At 37.3% G+C, this 9,548-nt stretch overlaps 1 pseudogene; it reads left to right on the top strand.

The window, feature by feature from the left end:
- The first annotated feature begins 301 nt into the window (after positions 1 to 301).
- On the top strand, positions 302 to 1,784 carry LOC123824260 (annotated as a pseudogene).
- Positions 1,785 to 9,548: the final 7,764 nt, after the last annotated feature.

Here is a 9,548-nt window from a genome sequence, read left to right as displayed (position 1 = left end):
GGGTGATTAATATAAAAACTAAGAAGCAAACACAAATTGTAATGTATAATATGAAGACAATGCTGCCACTGTTGGGTGAAGGCTCCAAATAGAAAATAAATCGTTTCTCTGTCATTAACATCTGGCTTCTGTTTCCCTGGATTTTATGAACCCCTTTGGAGAACTCAGCAATAAACCCAAGTAGAAAACACTGGGCTACCATGGTTGAAGATTTGACAGGACAAGTGAGCTGTCTTCCCAGAAAAAGAAAAGTAGGTCACTATCAATCTGAGGAAAGAACAGTTGGTTGAGGTGTTTAAAAATGCAGAGCAATAAAACCTTTAACTTGGAGACACAAAACCATTCTCCAAAAAAGCATCATCAGTATCACCACCAGCAGCACCACCAGCAGCAGCAGCAACAAAAACAGCAGGAGCAGCAGCAGCTACTGCCACCAATACCTGCAAATGGGCAACAAGGCCTCAGACAAAATGAAGTCTTGACTATTGACCTGAAGAATTTTAGGAAACAAGGAGCAGAGACCTTCATCCAGCATAGCCAGCTCTTTGTGGGCAATCTTCCTCCTGATATCACTGAGGAGGAAATGAGGAAAGTATTTGAGAGATATGGGAAGGCAGGTGAAGTCTTCATTCATAAGAATAAGGGCTTTGGCTTTATCTACTTGGAAACAAGAACTGTGGCAGAGATTCCTAAAGTGGAGCTGGACAACATGTCATTCCATGGAAAGCAGCTGCATGTGCGCTTTGCCTGTCATAGTGCATCCCTTTAGGGGTTAGGGTTAAATCTTCCTCAGTATGTGTCCAACGAACTGCTGGAGGAATCCTTTTCTGTGTTTGGCCAGGTGAAGAGGGCTGTAGTCATTGTAGATGATCGAGGAAGGCCCTCTGGAAAAGGCATTGTTGAATTCTCAGGGAAGCCAGCTGCTGGGCAAGCTCTGGACAGATGTAGTGAAGGCTCCTTCCTGCTAATTAGATTTTCTTGCCTGTGACTGTAAGAGCCCATGGACCAGTTAGATGATGAAGAGGGACTTCTAGAGAATCTGGTTATAAAGAACTAGCAATTTCACAGGAAGTGGGAGCAGCCACCTAGATTTGCACAGCCTGGCTCCTTTGAGTATGAGTATGCCATGCACTGGAAAGCACTCATTTAGATGCAGAAACAGAAGCAGGATCAAGTGGACCTTTTTATAAAAGAAAGAAAAGTAACCTGTTACACACACATAGGTATCTGTGTGTGTGTTTGTCAGTGGGTGGGTGTGATGATCGTTACCAAGGTTCACCATTTTCATCTATATTCCATTTTCTTGTCCTTCTAACACACTTAAAGTTAGCAGTGTCAGTGGGACTACTGGCCAGTGAAATGAGAAGATTTGACACATTCACTAGCTTTTGCTTCACTCTCCAATCCCCTTTCCAGCTGCCTTGGTGATCATGGAAGTAGATGTTCAAACATAGCTTCCATCAACCCAGGGCCCCAAGTGATTGATGGGCAAAGCTCTCCTATAACATATGCTGGGCTTGTGACATAAATAAAAAAGAAACTATTTATTAACTACTAATATATGGAGGTTATGTGTTTAATGCTGCCAATTATGATGGGCTCAGGAGATGAAATTATAATTATTCTGTTTTCAAAAGTAGCGTACCATTACCTACCCATATGTAGAAGACCGAACTTCTGCACACTCCAATGAAAGCTATTGCCTCTATATGGATATTCAGAATAGCAGCCTGGTAAACTGGAACCAGGACAAGCTTGGAGATTTGGCTAATTGTCCAAAGTAATGCAAATTAGTAGCAAACGTTGGACTTCTCATTAACTTGTTTCATTACTTTGGGCAAATCATTCAAGCACTCTAAACTTAAGTTTCCTGTGTGTAAAAAGAAGACAATATCAGCCCCTCTATGTAACAAAGCTAAATGTCAAATAAAATGATTTATAAGTTTTATATGTTGCTCTTACTAGAGGATAGAAATATATCCCATTCTTAAATCCTCAATCACCTAGTAAAGCATCATATCCCAATAGGTAATAAATAAATGTTTAGAAATTACAGGCAAATTCTTCTGGAATTATTCAAGTATTTAATGAATGTCTGACTGGTTTATAGACTAATCGAGAACATGTCTTTCAAGAAATACTTCATTAGCAAAGTATTTAATAATTTTAATGTGTTAGATACTTATTAACCATTTACCACATGCCAGATACTGTTCTAGGTACTGGAGGACTGGGAAATCGAACAAATTAGACAAATTATTTGCTGCGATGAAGGAAACTGAACATGGCAAGCAAAAATTGTGTGTGGGAGGAGGGGGAGGGAAGAGTGATTAAGTGATCAGGACATCTGAGCAAAAAATTCAGTAAAGGAAGGTAAGCCATGTAGCTACTGGAAGGAATAGCATTCCAAGTAGTGGACACAGTATGTGCAAGAGCCCTGAAGCAGGAGTGTTTTTAATGTGTTTAAGAATAGCATAAAAACCATTCCAACTGAGGCCACATGAGCAAGACCATAAATGTAAGCAATCAGATCAAAGAAGTAAAGGAGGAACCAAGTTTCTTTTAGTCTATGATATCAACAATGAATTTTATTCTGAATGACATAGAAAGCATTAGAAGGTTTTGAATAGCAGAGAAACATGAGTTGACTTACATTTCAAAGGATCACCCAGGTCGCTTAGTGGAGGATAGATTGTTGAAGGATCAACAATGGAAGCAGGAAGATAAGTGGGAAAGCTATTGAAACAGTTCAAATAAGACAACCAGTTCCAAGAAGTCATCATATATATTTATACAAAAAAATTATATATATATATATATATATATATTAGAATATCATTCTGCATCCATACTCAGATATATGCTACTATGACAACAGTAGCATGCAGAAGAAAGGTTAAGGCTGTTGTGAATCTACACCCTGAAGTCAAGGCAACCAGGAGACAACAGTTGCTACAATAGTTTCTGAGAACTGAGACTATTAATGTTACCACCAGCTCAGCCCCATAAACCACTGCTAAGAACAAAATCTCTGGAATCTTTAAAGATCTCTGATGCTTCTGAGTGTTACTACCCACTGTCAGGGGTATACACTCAGTGCAATAAAAACCCCACAACAATGTTTATCTAGAAAGTACCTACTTTTTCTCTAGCTATTGCTGTGTTCTTCTGTTGGGTTCAATTAGCAGGACATAGACTAAGCTTCTACAATAAAGATTTAAAATACAGTGGCTTAAACAAGGTAGTTTATTTTGTGCTCATATAATCATAGAGATAAGAAGTGACAGGACTAGTCTGAGTAATCTGCCACTCTCAACAGGGGCCTTTCATTTTTGGGTCAATGTACCTGTATCAGTTTCATCATCTACTAGTGGTACACATCACTTTCCCTCCTATCTTCTCTGTCAGAACTGAGTCTGTGAGGGAAACTGGAAAATAACACCAAGTCAGGCAGACATGCATCCTGCTAAAACTCAGGATTTCTTTTAATAAAGAAAAGGAGAATGTGTTTCATTGACATCTAGGACACTCTGCCACAGGAATCTTAATAGGTGTTACACATGTGAGACTTGACAGGAAGAGATTTATGAAGTTACCTCCCTCCCCATTTTATAGATAAAAAACCTAAAATATAGTCTCGTGCCATCTTCTAACTTATTCAAAAATATCTGGAAAATCAGTGAGTGACTTTCCTTGTTATCATTCACTATAAAGATTCAATATTCATACACTTGTTTCCCTTAGTAATTTATGTCCTTTGTATTTATAAAAAAAAAACATTGCTGGAAATAATTTTATTCTTCCACATAGCACTTTAAAATTATCAGTGATTCAGAAGTTAGAAAACTAAGAATTACAGAATATATGATGCAAAACTTAGCTATACTTGAGGTCTCCATTTCTTCTCCTAATGGAGAGACACATTTTAATTTACAGTTGCGGACTCTAACCTCAAAGGAAAACCCCTTTTCACTGAGAAAGATTGAGAAAACTGTATGCTATTTCACCCTAAGTTACTACTCCCATAAACAAATGAATGCATATAATTCCCCAGCTAGGGGTTATTTTTAAATCTTTATTCTTATTTTAAAGTAAATATACAAGAAAGGAGTTACAGAAAATAACTGCAAACTTCTTTGCAGAAGTGATACTACAGTATAATTGCCCAGGCTGGTAATAGGCATTTTACACACAACACCTCTAGTTCTTCCAGAACTTCAGGGCAGATAATATGATCCCCATGTTATTTTACTTTTTTACTACAGTTATTTTTTTAAGATTTTCTTTGCTTTTAGAGAGAAGAAGGGAGGGAGAGAAACATCAATATGTGATTGTCTGTCACATGGCCCCTACTGGGAACCTACTGGCCCAAAACCCAGGCATGTGCCCTGACTGGGAATCAAACCAGTGACCCTTTGATTTTCAGGCCCATGCTCAATCCACTGACCTACACCAGCCAGGGACAATCCCCATATAAAATCTTAGAAAATAGATGCTCGAAGAATTTAAGTATCTTACCCAAGATCACATGGTTATTAAGATAGAGCCAGAAAGCCAATTGAGGCCTTAAGTAGTGTTGTGTTAGTGCTGCTATTGATTCCATGATTAAGTTGTGCTCCTTGGACTGTTAAGTTAGACAGTGCACTCTGGAAAGGGCCAGCACTTGAAATAACCACTACTTTTAAGTTTCCCTGAGTTTCCTTTGGTTTTTGCTCCATTCTTAATCATCTTTTTCATATTTCTTAATCATCTTTTTATATTTTAAGTATCTAGAGAAAAAAACTAAGAAATGTTGACTACAGAGTTAAAATTGTTCTGTTTTAAGATACTAATATCAAGCAAAGATCTTAGCTACTAAGTTACAAGAAATAGAGCTTACATTGTAAATTTAGAAATGACCCACACATAACTTCAGTGTGGTTATTTGTGATTTTCTAATTCAATGAACTTAAACTGAGAAGAGTAGAATATTAGCCAGAATGCCCATTATTAGGTTATGTATACTTACCTCTTCAATCTATCAAAATAATTGGCTTTCTTTTTCTGTTTTTAATGCATTTCTATATGAAAGGTTGGTACAATTATGGCAATTACAGAATTCATCTCATGTGTAAAGATAAAACAAATAAAACAAGCAAATACCTTCAAAACAAAACTTTCTTCAGGAAGTAGATTTATTTTCAAAAAGTAAAATCTACTGTGGAGTTTGCTCTTTTTTAAAACTGTTAAGACATGGACAATTGGCACTCTTTACTTCTCTATTCTTGTCATTGTAGTTCCTTTTTTTTTCTACTTGGGTAATAATCAAACTAATAATAGTCTTAGTTCTTATTAAAAAGTCCCCCCTGGTGGTGGTGAGGGAGATAGTGGAATTAAACAGTTGATTCAATCTCATATGACTGTATTGTAGTTTATGAATTTAGGGGTCTAGAATAAAAATTTTGTATCAAATATACTACATAGCCACAAAAAAATGATACAAATTTAAATTGAATACACTATGGCTAGATGGAATTTCCATTGGTGGCACAATAAAGCTGACTTCTAATAAAAGATTTAGTTGTACCTTCTCTGTATTAGTTAGTAAACACTTTTTATTGATTATCTGAGGAGAAGACTGGAGGGAAAAGTGCCAGTAAAATTACTGCCTTAAAAGGCTAAGGAATAGTACTGAGTAGGAATGCATCAATGCCAATTACATTACTATACATTTGCAATAATTCAATAAGAAGAAAAAATGGGTAAAGCCCAATCTCTATGAAGGTACGGTATAAATCAATTTCACTAATCCCTTGGCCTTCTCTCATATTATCCTCAAGAAAAAGATGATCAAATACCAGGTGATTATGGTTGAGGAAGACTGATATCACTCCAAAGTACAGGCACTTGTGAAATGCCAGCAAATTCCAAACAAGTCAACATTTTAATCAGCTATTTGGAGGAATTTACAAGCCATGCTCTTCTGAATCTTGCCCATTTGCCTCAGCCCCACCCCACGTCATTTTCTGAGCTCTTCTGTCCTGCTCTGTGCCTGAGAGTAGAGACTCATTCACTGTGGAGCTAATGAACTTGCAGCTTCAGAGCCCTTCATATGTTGCTTCATCCAAATCTGGTGCCTAAGATCACTTTTAATTCTTTTACCTAGAGAAGGCCTCCATACCATGTGAGCTTCATCCACATATAACCTGGATCCAACCCGGCCTAGGAGACTGCCTCCTTCAGACTGTCAACTGATATGGTAGGCAGAACAATGCCCCTGACACAAATGTCCACATCCTAACTCCTGGATCCTGTGAAAGTTATTAATAGCAAAAGAAGACTCAATCTACCATTATTGTCTTTAAAGATGGAGGAAGGGAGGAAGCTAAGAAATGTGGATGACACCTGAAAGCTGGAAAAGACAAAGAAGTGGATTATCCCCTAGGGCCTCCAGAAAGGAACAAGCCCTGCTGACACCTTGATTTTAACCCAATAAAACCTCTGTAGGAATTCTAATCTACAAAACTATAAGAGAGTAAATTTGAATTGTTTAAAGCTACTAAGATGTGGCCATTTTTACAGCAGTAATAAAAAATTAATATACCTGGTTTGATTGCATTTGGCTAATGAGAATCATCAGAAGAAGATTGGAGACCAAGAAGAGAAAGTGTTTCCTTACTGCACTCTACCTATTCTGTGGCCAGCGCCCTCACAGGGGCTGCATCTCTCTGCAAATAGAATCCTGCCTGGGGCCCCTCCTTTACTGCCCCAGCTCACTGGGATCCTAGAGCACAATTTCCCCTCCTTGCCCCTTCAAGGCTAGAGCTGGCAAGGACTTCTCCCTCTTGCTTATTTCCTTATTCTACCCACAGTTTTGGAAATGGTACCTCTAGTGGGTCGAACAGTGTTGCCCAAAAATTCACATCCAGCCCTGGCTGGTGTGGCTCAATGGATTGAGTACCAACCAAGGAGTCACTGGTTTGATTACCAGTCTAGGGCACATGCCTGAGTTGTGAGCCAGGTTTCCAGTAGGGGTGTGTGACAGAAAATCACATATTGATGTTTGTCTTCCTCTCTTTCTTCCTCCCTTCTCCTCTCTAAAAATAAGTAAAATCTTCTTTAAAAAATTTATTCCTAACCAGAACATCAGAATATGACCTTATTTAGAAATAGGATCTTGTAAGTGTAATCAGTTTAAGATCTTGATATAAAATCATCCTGGATTCATCATTAAATCCAATGATTTATGTCCTTGTAAGAAAAGAAGACACAGAGTTACACAAAGAAGAATATTATGTGAGGATGACTTTACAAGACAATGAATGCCAAGGATTGCTGACAAACGATAGAAGCTAGGAAAGAAGCAAGGACAATTTTTTCTTTAAGAACCTCTAGATTCCAGGGGTGTCAAACTCATTTTCACCAGAGGCACTTCAGCCTCAAAGTTGCCTTCAAAGGGCCGAATGTAATTTTAGGACTGTATAAATGTAATTTCTCATTTACTAGGGGCAAGAATCTTGGTGCTGCCACCAGTAGAAACAAGGTGCCCAGCCAGATAAAACAAGGTGGAGGGCTAGATTTGGCCTGTGGGCCTTGTTTGCCACCTGTAATCTAGAAGGGACCAACTCTGCCAACATCCTGCCTCCATTCTGCCAACTCAGGCCTCCTTAACTATGAAAAAATAAATTTCTTTTGCTCGAAGCCACTACTAAGATTGTAGTAATTTGTTATGGCAGCCCTGGAAAACTAATACAGTACCTTTGTTAAAGTCTCTTGAACCCCCTGAGTTGGCTTCTGTTTTCTGCTGGGACCCTAGCTGACACAAACTTATGCCGATTATACTTGTAAATGACAGAAGATGGGAGGGAGGGTAAAAACCTTGGATTATAGAGTCAAAATTTAAAATGATCTCAGTCTATGTGAAGGGCCACAACAAAAGTATAACAAACAGCCTTGTAGTTAGTGTCACCCAAATCAGTCACCACAATTTGGTATCCCTGACATTGTGCCATTTTATGTATAAAATGAAGTTAATAGATCTTGTTCTTCCTATCTCACAATGTTCAAGAATAAGAAGAAATTATAAAATACAGAGAGATAAGTATAGAACTAGGAGCCACAGATCTGAGTCTAGACCTGACTCTATCACCAACAAGCTGTGTAATCCTATTTAAATTAACCTCTGTGATCTCTAGTTCCCTCATCTCTAAAATGAGGAGATTGGACTAGATGATCTACAAGTGGATCATTCAGTGCTAACATTCTGCGGTTTGGTTGATTAGGACAGGAAGACATGTGAAAAAAAAAAAGCCTTTTTTATGGAAAAGACCAAGGTGATTTTCAGTAGTTGATCACAAGCTCAAAAATAACCAAGCAGTGAGGGGACTGCTAAAAATAAACAGTTTAATTAATTAATTTAAAATAAAGAAAAATGCTTATAGATTTAGTGTACATTGGAAATGTAATATCCATCTAAAGGGAGATGAGTTCTACTGAGATACATTGCATGGTCAGTTATAAACATCAAATTGTAAAGGAATACTAACAATGAAAATTTTTTCCAAGGCAGGGTTATTAGAATAGTTTGACACCTGAAAAATGTTACATATGTATTGATTTAATGAGCAAAGAGTATATATACTGAGGAAAGGAAGATTTAAAATGATAGTAAACAGAGAGAACTAAAGCCAGTTAGTCAAAGTGAAACAAAAGTAAATAAAGTAAGTAATTTTAGAAGAACATTCAGGAAAAGACTAATAGTAATTATGGCTATCAAACATTAAATGGTAATGTTGGATGCTGGGACTGTTTAAGCTAAGTCTAGATAGCATTTTAGGGTTGCAATCACCCTGGCAGTGGTTTGTTAAAGATGGCTTGCACCAGCTCACAAGATATAATTATTGTCATCTCTTCTAAACTACTTGTTCACTAATATCATTTAAGTAAGTTGAAACTGGCCACCATGGGAGTATTTATACCAAAAAAATAAGTTAACACTAAAAATAATGGATTTTATTTTCCCTTAAGGCTTGATGGTTAAACATTTACCATTACACTACTAGTGTTATAGAATTCCAGTATTTGACCTTGAATAATTCGACCTTGTATATTTACTCCCAGTTCTATGACTCTAAGATTACATTTGACTTGGTCTAGTGGAGGGAAAAGTCAGGAGAGATGACTCTAAATTTAGTTAAAGAGCCTTCAAATTGGGACTTTTGGACTCGGTTTCCTCGTTTTGCACACTTCTTCCCTTGATGATGACTCTTTCACCCACTTTAGATATCCCCTCCCTACCAGCTTTCTGAACTTCCTTTCTTTCTTATCAAAATAAGGATAGATTTGAAACCAGAGTACATGCAGAAACATAATAAAGACCTTCAAATAGGTGAAAGATTGTCATGCAGAAGAGATAAAGCTATTGCTATTAATTGTGTCATTCATTAGCAGAGATTTATAGTATGATTTAAACAATATCAACAACTATGTATGGATCAACACCATTCATTAGTTGGCATTTTTAATCTACACATGTGAGGAAGTATCTTAATACCCCCTGGATTCTCTTT

Source organism: Phyllostomus hastatus, unplaced genomic scaffold (genome assembly GCF_019186645.2).
Source record: "Phyllostomus hastatus isolate PE091 unplaced genomic scaffold, TTU_PhHast_1.1 phas_contig_118, whole genome shotgun sequence".
Taxonomy (NCBI): domain Eukaryota; kingdom Metazoa; phylum Chordata; class Mammalia; order Chiroptera; family Phyllostomidae; genus Phyllostomus; species Phyllostomus hastatus.
The sequence above is the reverse complement of the archived record's forward strand: the minus strand, read 5'-3'. Positions and strand labels throughout refer to the sequence as shown.